Genomic DNA, 6,577 nt, shown 5'->3' on the forward strand with positions numbered 1-6,577 from the left:
TTTTTTTGTCGGTTGTGGGGCTGAACTCTGAGCCTAGGCACTGTCCCTCAGCTCTTCAGTTCAAGGCTAGCACTCTACTATTTGAGCCACAGTGCCACTTCTGACTTTTTCGGCTTATGTGGTACTAAGGAAGCACTCTACCACTGAGCCACCTTCCCAGCCCCCGACCCCAGCTCTTTTTACTTTAATTATTTTGGAGGTTAGAATCCCATGTTTTCTGCCCGATAGGCCTAGACTGTAATCCTCCTATTTATACCCCATACACAGCTGGGATTACACCTCAAAGCAATCACTTTATCAAATGCTGCATCTCAGAATAATTTTTTCCTTTAAAATATTTTTGCTTAGTTCTCAGAGTACAGTAAGCATTTTGGCCAGCAGGCAAGGTCAGAGGGAGAGAATGTTTTTCTAAATTTTTTGTAATATGTTACAACTCAGCAAGGGAGGGAATATAAAGCTTCAAAGAAAGAATTATCTGCAAGCTTTTAATCAAGTGACTCGTGAATACAGTGCATTCCTCGCTTGTGTCCCAAGCCTGAGAACAAAATGAATTTTTCTCAGGAGCCTTGAGCTTTCTCAGCGGCCTTTTAAGGGGACCAGAGGTTATCCTGGGGTGCGGCCTTGAGCTTGGAGAAACTGTCAGCGTGGGCTCTGTCTCCCTAGGCCAAGGCTGAGGCCTAGCTGGGAAGAGGCTCAGAGGAGCCCAGCTGAAGGCCCAACTGGGATTTTTATTGTCTTTTTTTTTTTTTTTTTTAGTATTCAGCCACTAGAGCTTGAACTCAGAGCTTGGGTGCAGCCCCTGAGCTTTTTCACTCAAGACTAGTGCTCTATTACTTAAACCACAGCTCTACTTCCAGCTCTTTTTGCTGATTCATTGGACTTTTCTCAACTATGCTGGTTTCGAACTACCATCCTCAGATCTCAAGCCTCCTGAGTAGCTAAGATTACAGGTGTGTGCCACTGACACCAGGCCTAACTGGGAATCTTTGTTGGGGGCAAGGGCTTGCTCCAGGGAAGGGGAGCAGGAAAACTTTTCAGCTGAGGCCTGGAAGATTACCAAAAGGTTTTCAGGTGGCATGGGCAGCCAAGTGGGGAATCAGGGTTTGGAACCAGCATGAGGACCCAGGACACAGGATACAGGGACGGAGAGACTGAGCCTACCAGGTTGGAAGAGGACCAGGTGGGAGGTGGAACCGTTGGTTGGGGCAGTGCCAGGGTTCGTGGCTAAGGCTATAGTTTATCACATCTAAGATGCCACCAAGTATAAGATATTAAGAAATCACTGTTCAAAGCCAGCCCAGGCAGGAATGCCTTTGAAACTCTTAATTCCAAGCAACCAACAAAAAGCCCAAAGTAGAGCTGTGGCTCAAGTAGCTGAAAGCTAGCTTTGAAGGAGAGTTAAAGGCCCTAGAGTTCAAGCCCCAGGTACAACGCACACACACACACACACACACACACACACACACACACACACAGTCCCTGAGCTTTTTTGCTAGCACTCTATCACTTGAAACAAAATTCCATTCCTGACTTTTTGATGGTAGATTGGAAAGAAGAGTCTCACCAACTTTTCTGCCAGGGCTGGCTTTGAACTGTGATCCTTGATCTTAGCCTCTTGAGTAGCTGGGATTACAGGTGTGAGCTGCCAGTGCTTGTCTCATATGTCTTCTCTTATATACAACCAGGAAAGAGAAATCACTGCCATTATTTTCACTGGTATTTTATCATGAACTTTTCTTTTTGGCAGCATTTTTTTTTTGTGGGTGTGTAGTGCTCGGGCTTAAACCCAGGACTATGTGTATGCTAGACAGACACTTTGCCACTGAATAACATTTCCAACCTTTGGGGTGTTTTGTGTGTGTGTGTGTGTGTGTGTTTATGTTTTTTTTTGTTTTGTTTTTTGTCAGTCATGGGGCTTGAACTCTGGGCCTGAGCACTGTCCCTCAGCTCTTCAGCTCAAGGTTCTACCACTTGAACCACAGCACCACTTCTGGTTTTCTGGTGGCTAATTGGAGACAAGAGTCTCACAGACTTTCCTGCCCAGGCTGGCTTTGAACTGCGATCTTCAGATCTCAGGCTTCTGAGTAGCTAGGATTGTAGACACGAGCCATCAGTGCCTGGTTCCAACCTTTGTTTAGATAAAAACTTCTGCTATGTGGCCAGGCTAGCCTTGAACTTGCAAATCCTCCTGCCTCAGCCTCTTTAGTACTCAGATTACAGTCATGTGCTACTGTGCCCAGTTGGCACTGTTTTATTTTAATTGAACAATTTTAGGGAGGGCTACTCTGAAAAACCTGAGTTGCAGCCACAGGATGTGACTGGAGATGACACAATGACCAGACACTGGACCAGCTTCAGGTCTCCAATTCCACTCTCTGCTGGTTGGAAAAATTCAAGTTCAGATGTGCCAAAGTTGTAAGTTTGAGAAAGATGCAATGAATACCTATCTCAAAAAAAATCTAGCTTTTGTGTGTCTTGAATAGATGGGACAGAAGCCAACATTTTAAAACCTGGCCAGCCTGTAGTGGCTCATATCCATAATCTTAGCTACTCAGGAGGCTAACATCTAAGGATCATGGTCCAAAGCCCAGCCAGGCAAACAAATCCATAAGACTCATTTCTAATTAACCAGCAAAAAGCCAAAGTGGAGCTGTGGCTTGAATGGTAGAGAGACAACCTTGAATGAAAAAGCCAAGTGAGAATGAGTTGAAGCCCCAGTACCAACACAAAAAGTCCCCAGGATTGAAAAAAGAAAAAAAAAAGCCAGGCACTGGAGGCTCATGCCTGTAATCCTACTCAGGAGTTGAGATCCAAGGATCATGGTTCAAAGCCAGCCCACACAGGAAAATCTGTGAGACTCTGATCTCCAATTAACCACCAGAAAACTGGAAATGAGGCTGTGGCTCAAAGTGGTAGAGAGCTAGCCTTGAGCAAAAGAGCCCAGGCCCTGAGTTCAAGCCCCAAGACTGACAAAAAAAGAAAAGAAGGAAGCAATATTCTAAAATTGCATTGTGTTGATGGTGGCAAGGCTCGTTATTAATTTTTAAATACTTTTTATTGAGATTAAGTGATTACATAAATTTCACAGTATTGTAGGATAGTGATACCTAAAATCATAAACACATTTTAACCTTCTTGGGGCAAATTGTCATTATCTTGGTCTATAAAGTTTGTGAATTCTATAAGCTTTGACAACACAACTATTTCTTCTGCATTGAGTGATATGTCCATTTCTTTCCTTTTGCTTAGTGTCAGCTGCTCCCTCTTTGCCTCTATTCCCTCCCTCCCATCGCTGCCCTTGAGTTGCTTACTTCATTTTCATCAATGTCCAGTGCAGCTGACGGGACCCTCTGTTGTATTTTTTCCCCATTTTCCTCTGATTCTCCTTCTAGCTTCCCTCAGATGTGCACATGTATATACCATATATGATGTTAACAACATGGAGTCATTTAGAAAGTATTTGACAAATTAAGTAGATGGCTTTTGTTTCTCGAGTCCTGTTTACTTTGTCATATCTCCTTGCATTTTGGATTTCACATCCACATATCAGGGAGAGACCATGTGCCATTTGTCTCTCTGCTCTTGGCTTACCTCCCTCAAAATGATTTGCTCTAGTTCCATCCATTTCCATGTGAATGCCATTATGTTGTCCTTTCTAATGGCTGTACAATATTCCATTATATATAGGTACTACAATTTTTGGATTCATTCATCTGTAGTGGAGCAAGGATCTTTATTTAAAAAAAATTTAGGGGCTGGGAAGGTGGCTCAGTGGTAGAGGGCTTGCCTTGCATGCCTGAGGCCCTGGGTTCGATTCCCCAGCACTACATAAGCAAAAAGAAAAAAAGCCAGAAGTGGCGCTGTGGCTCAAGTGGTAGAGCGCTAGCCTTGAGCTGAAGAGCCCAGAGTTCAAAAAAAAAAAAAAAAGATGTAAATATCAAGATAAGTGCTTGAAAATGTTAAAGATAACCAGAAGCTGGTGGCTTACACCTACAATCCTAGCTAATCAGGAGGCTGAGATCTGAGGATGGTGGTTTGAACCCAGCCTGAGTCAAAAGTCCTTGTGAGACTCATCTCAAAATCCAGAAGTGATGCTGTGGCTCAAGTGGTAGAGCACTAGCCTTGAGCACAAAGAGGCTCAGGGACAGCACCCAGTCCCTGATTCCAAGCCCCGCACCAACAAAAATAAAATAATTTTTTTGGGTCTGTTGTGGGGCTTGAACTCTGGGCCTGGGCACTGTCCCTCAGCTCTTCAGGTCAAGGTGAGCACTCTACCACTTGAACCACAGCACCACTTTCTGTTTTCTGATGGTTTATTGGAGATAAGAGTCTCACAGACTTTCCTGCCCAGGCTAGCTTTGAACTGTGATCCTCAGATATCAGATTCTTGAGTAGCTAGGATTACAGGCATGAGCCACCAGTACCCGGGTAAAAAGTTAAAAAATTTTAAAGGTTATAAATTGTGGGATTGTGGGTAAATGTAAATTAAAGGCACAATATGAGCCTACCACAAAACTTTTAAAAGTACCTGGCTGAAAATACCATGCATTGTTGTGTGTGTGTGTGTGTGTGTGTGTGTTTGCGTGCGCGCGTGCTGGCACACAGCAATGTGGGGATGCCCCCTGCTGCTCCAGCTGAGTTAGCTCACTTATGTGCCTGGGTGGTGAAATTACTTGGAAAGACTATTTGGGAGTCTTAAATGAAAACACACCTGCCTTACCAGACTAACAGTACACTCCTGTAATCCCAGTGTTTAGGAGGCTAAGGAAGGAAGGTGCAGATTTTGAGTTTATAGCTGGGAGCAGATACAGCTAATGCCTATAATCCCAGCTACTTGGGAGGCTGAGAGCTGGAAGATCACAATTCAAAGCCAGACAGAAAAATCTGCAAAACTCCATTTCTATTTAGCCAGGCAAAGACCTCACTGAAAGCATGGTAGAATGGTAAAGTACTAGCTGTGTGCCAGAAAACCAAGTGAGCCCATGGCCCTGAGTTCCAACCTCAGTACTGGGAAAACAAACAAACAAACAAGTAAAATGATTTTGAGATTAGGGCTATACAGAAAACAAAAGATAGATAATAGATCTATATCTATTTAGTAAGCCAAGTCCTGGCTTTTAATGTTTTTGTTATTTTATTTTTATTTATTTTATTGTATTTATCTTTCATTATTTTCACCCATGCCCCTGTGCCATTCTTCATGCTTCTTGCATAGATGGGATGACACACCTGACCCATCTTGTCTTTCTTTTTTTTGTTTGTTTGGGTTTTGTTTTGTTTTGGTCTTGGGGCTTGAACTCTGGACCTGGGCACTGTCCCTCAGCACTTTAGCTCAAAGCTAACACTAGCACTCTACCACTTGAGCCACAGCACCACTTCTGGTTTTCTGAGTGGTTTACTGGAGATAAGAGTCTCACGGACTTTCCTGCCCGGGCTGGCTTTGAACCGAGATCCTCAGATCTCAGCCTCCTGAGTAGCTAGGCATGAGCCACCAATCCCCAGCACTTGACCCATCTTACCTGTTTCTTCATTGAGATGGGATCTTGCCCAGGCTGGCCTCAACCCTCAGTCTTCCCTATCTCAGATTCTTGAATTGTTGGGATTACAGGCATAAGCCACCACACTTCTACCTCTTGTGTTTTTTTAAAAAATTTTTTATTGTGAAAATACTGTACAGAAGGGGTTACAATTACATAGGCAAGGTAATGAGTACATTTCTTATCAAGCATTGTAGCCTCTTCCTTTGTTTCCCCTTCTGATCCCATCTTTCTCCCCCCACCCCACCCAACCTCTTGTTTTTAATCACTGAAATGTTAGGTGTTTGCATTTCTGGTATCAGACTGCACCAGATTTGACACCTAGGCCTTCCTTCTCTGGGTCCTCTCTGATGGGCTCAGCCTCTAGTCCACTCCTTCCTGTCTGCCCCCAGAACTAGAGATGCTCTGAGGAACAACCCTGCATCTCTGGCAAGCTCCTTTCCAGCCTGGGGCAGCCCCTTGGGGCTGATATCTGGTGTCATGGTGCCCTCTAGTGCTCAGAAGCAGAATTATCATGTTAATTTCAATGGAGCTTGTCTAGGTTGGGGCTCAGATAGGTTGGGACTCGTGAATGCCATCCTTGGATGGCACCTGACAGTGAACTCGAGGCCTTGCTGAGTGGGTGCTTTAACACTTGAGAACTGTCCCATCCCCCTTCTTGCTTTTTTTCTTTTTGATAGAGTCAGTTTTTCCTCTGACTTTTGTGCCAGGATGGTAGTTATATACCCCCATATGAAGTTTCTACTTCAAAGCCAGTGCTGGTGGCTCACCCCTATAATCCTTGCTACTCAGGAGGGTGAGGCATGAAGCTAAGCGTTTGAAGTCAGCTCAGGCAGACATATTCCGAAGGCTCTTACTATAATGAACCAGCATTAAGTATGAAAGTGGAAGCAGTAGCTCAACTGGTAGGGCGCCAGCCTTGAGTAAAAAAGTTAAGCAAAAGTAGGGGCCCTAGTGCCAGAACAAGGAAGGAAGGAAGGAAGGAAGGAAGGAAGGAAGGAAGGAAGGCAGGCAGGCAGGCAGGCAGGCAGGCAGGCAGG

This window comes from Dipodomys ordii, unplaced genomic scaffold (assembly GCF_000151885.1).
Source record: "Dipodomys ordii isolate 6190 unplaced genomic scaffold, Dord_2.0 Scaffold68, whole genome shotgun sequence".
Taxonomy (NCBI): domain Eukaryota; kingdom Metazoa; phylum Chordata; class Mammalia; order Rodentia; family Heteromyidae; genus Dipodomys; species Dipodomys ordii.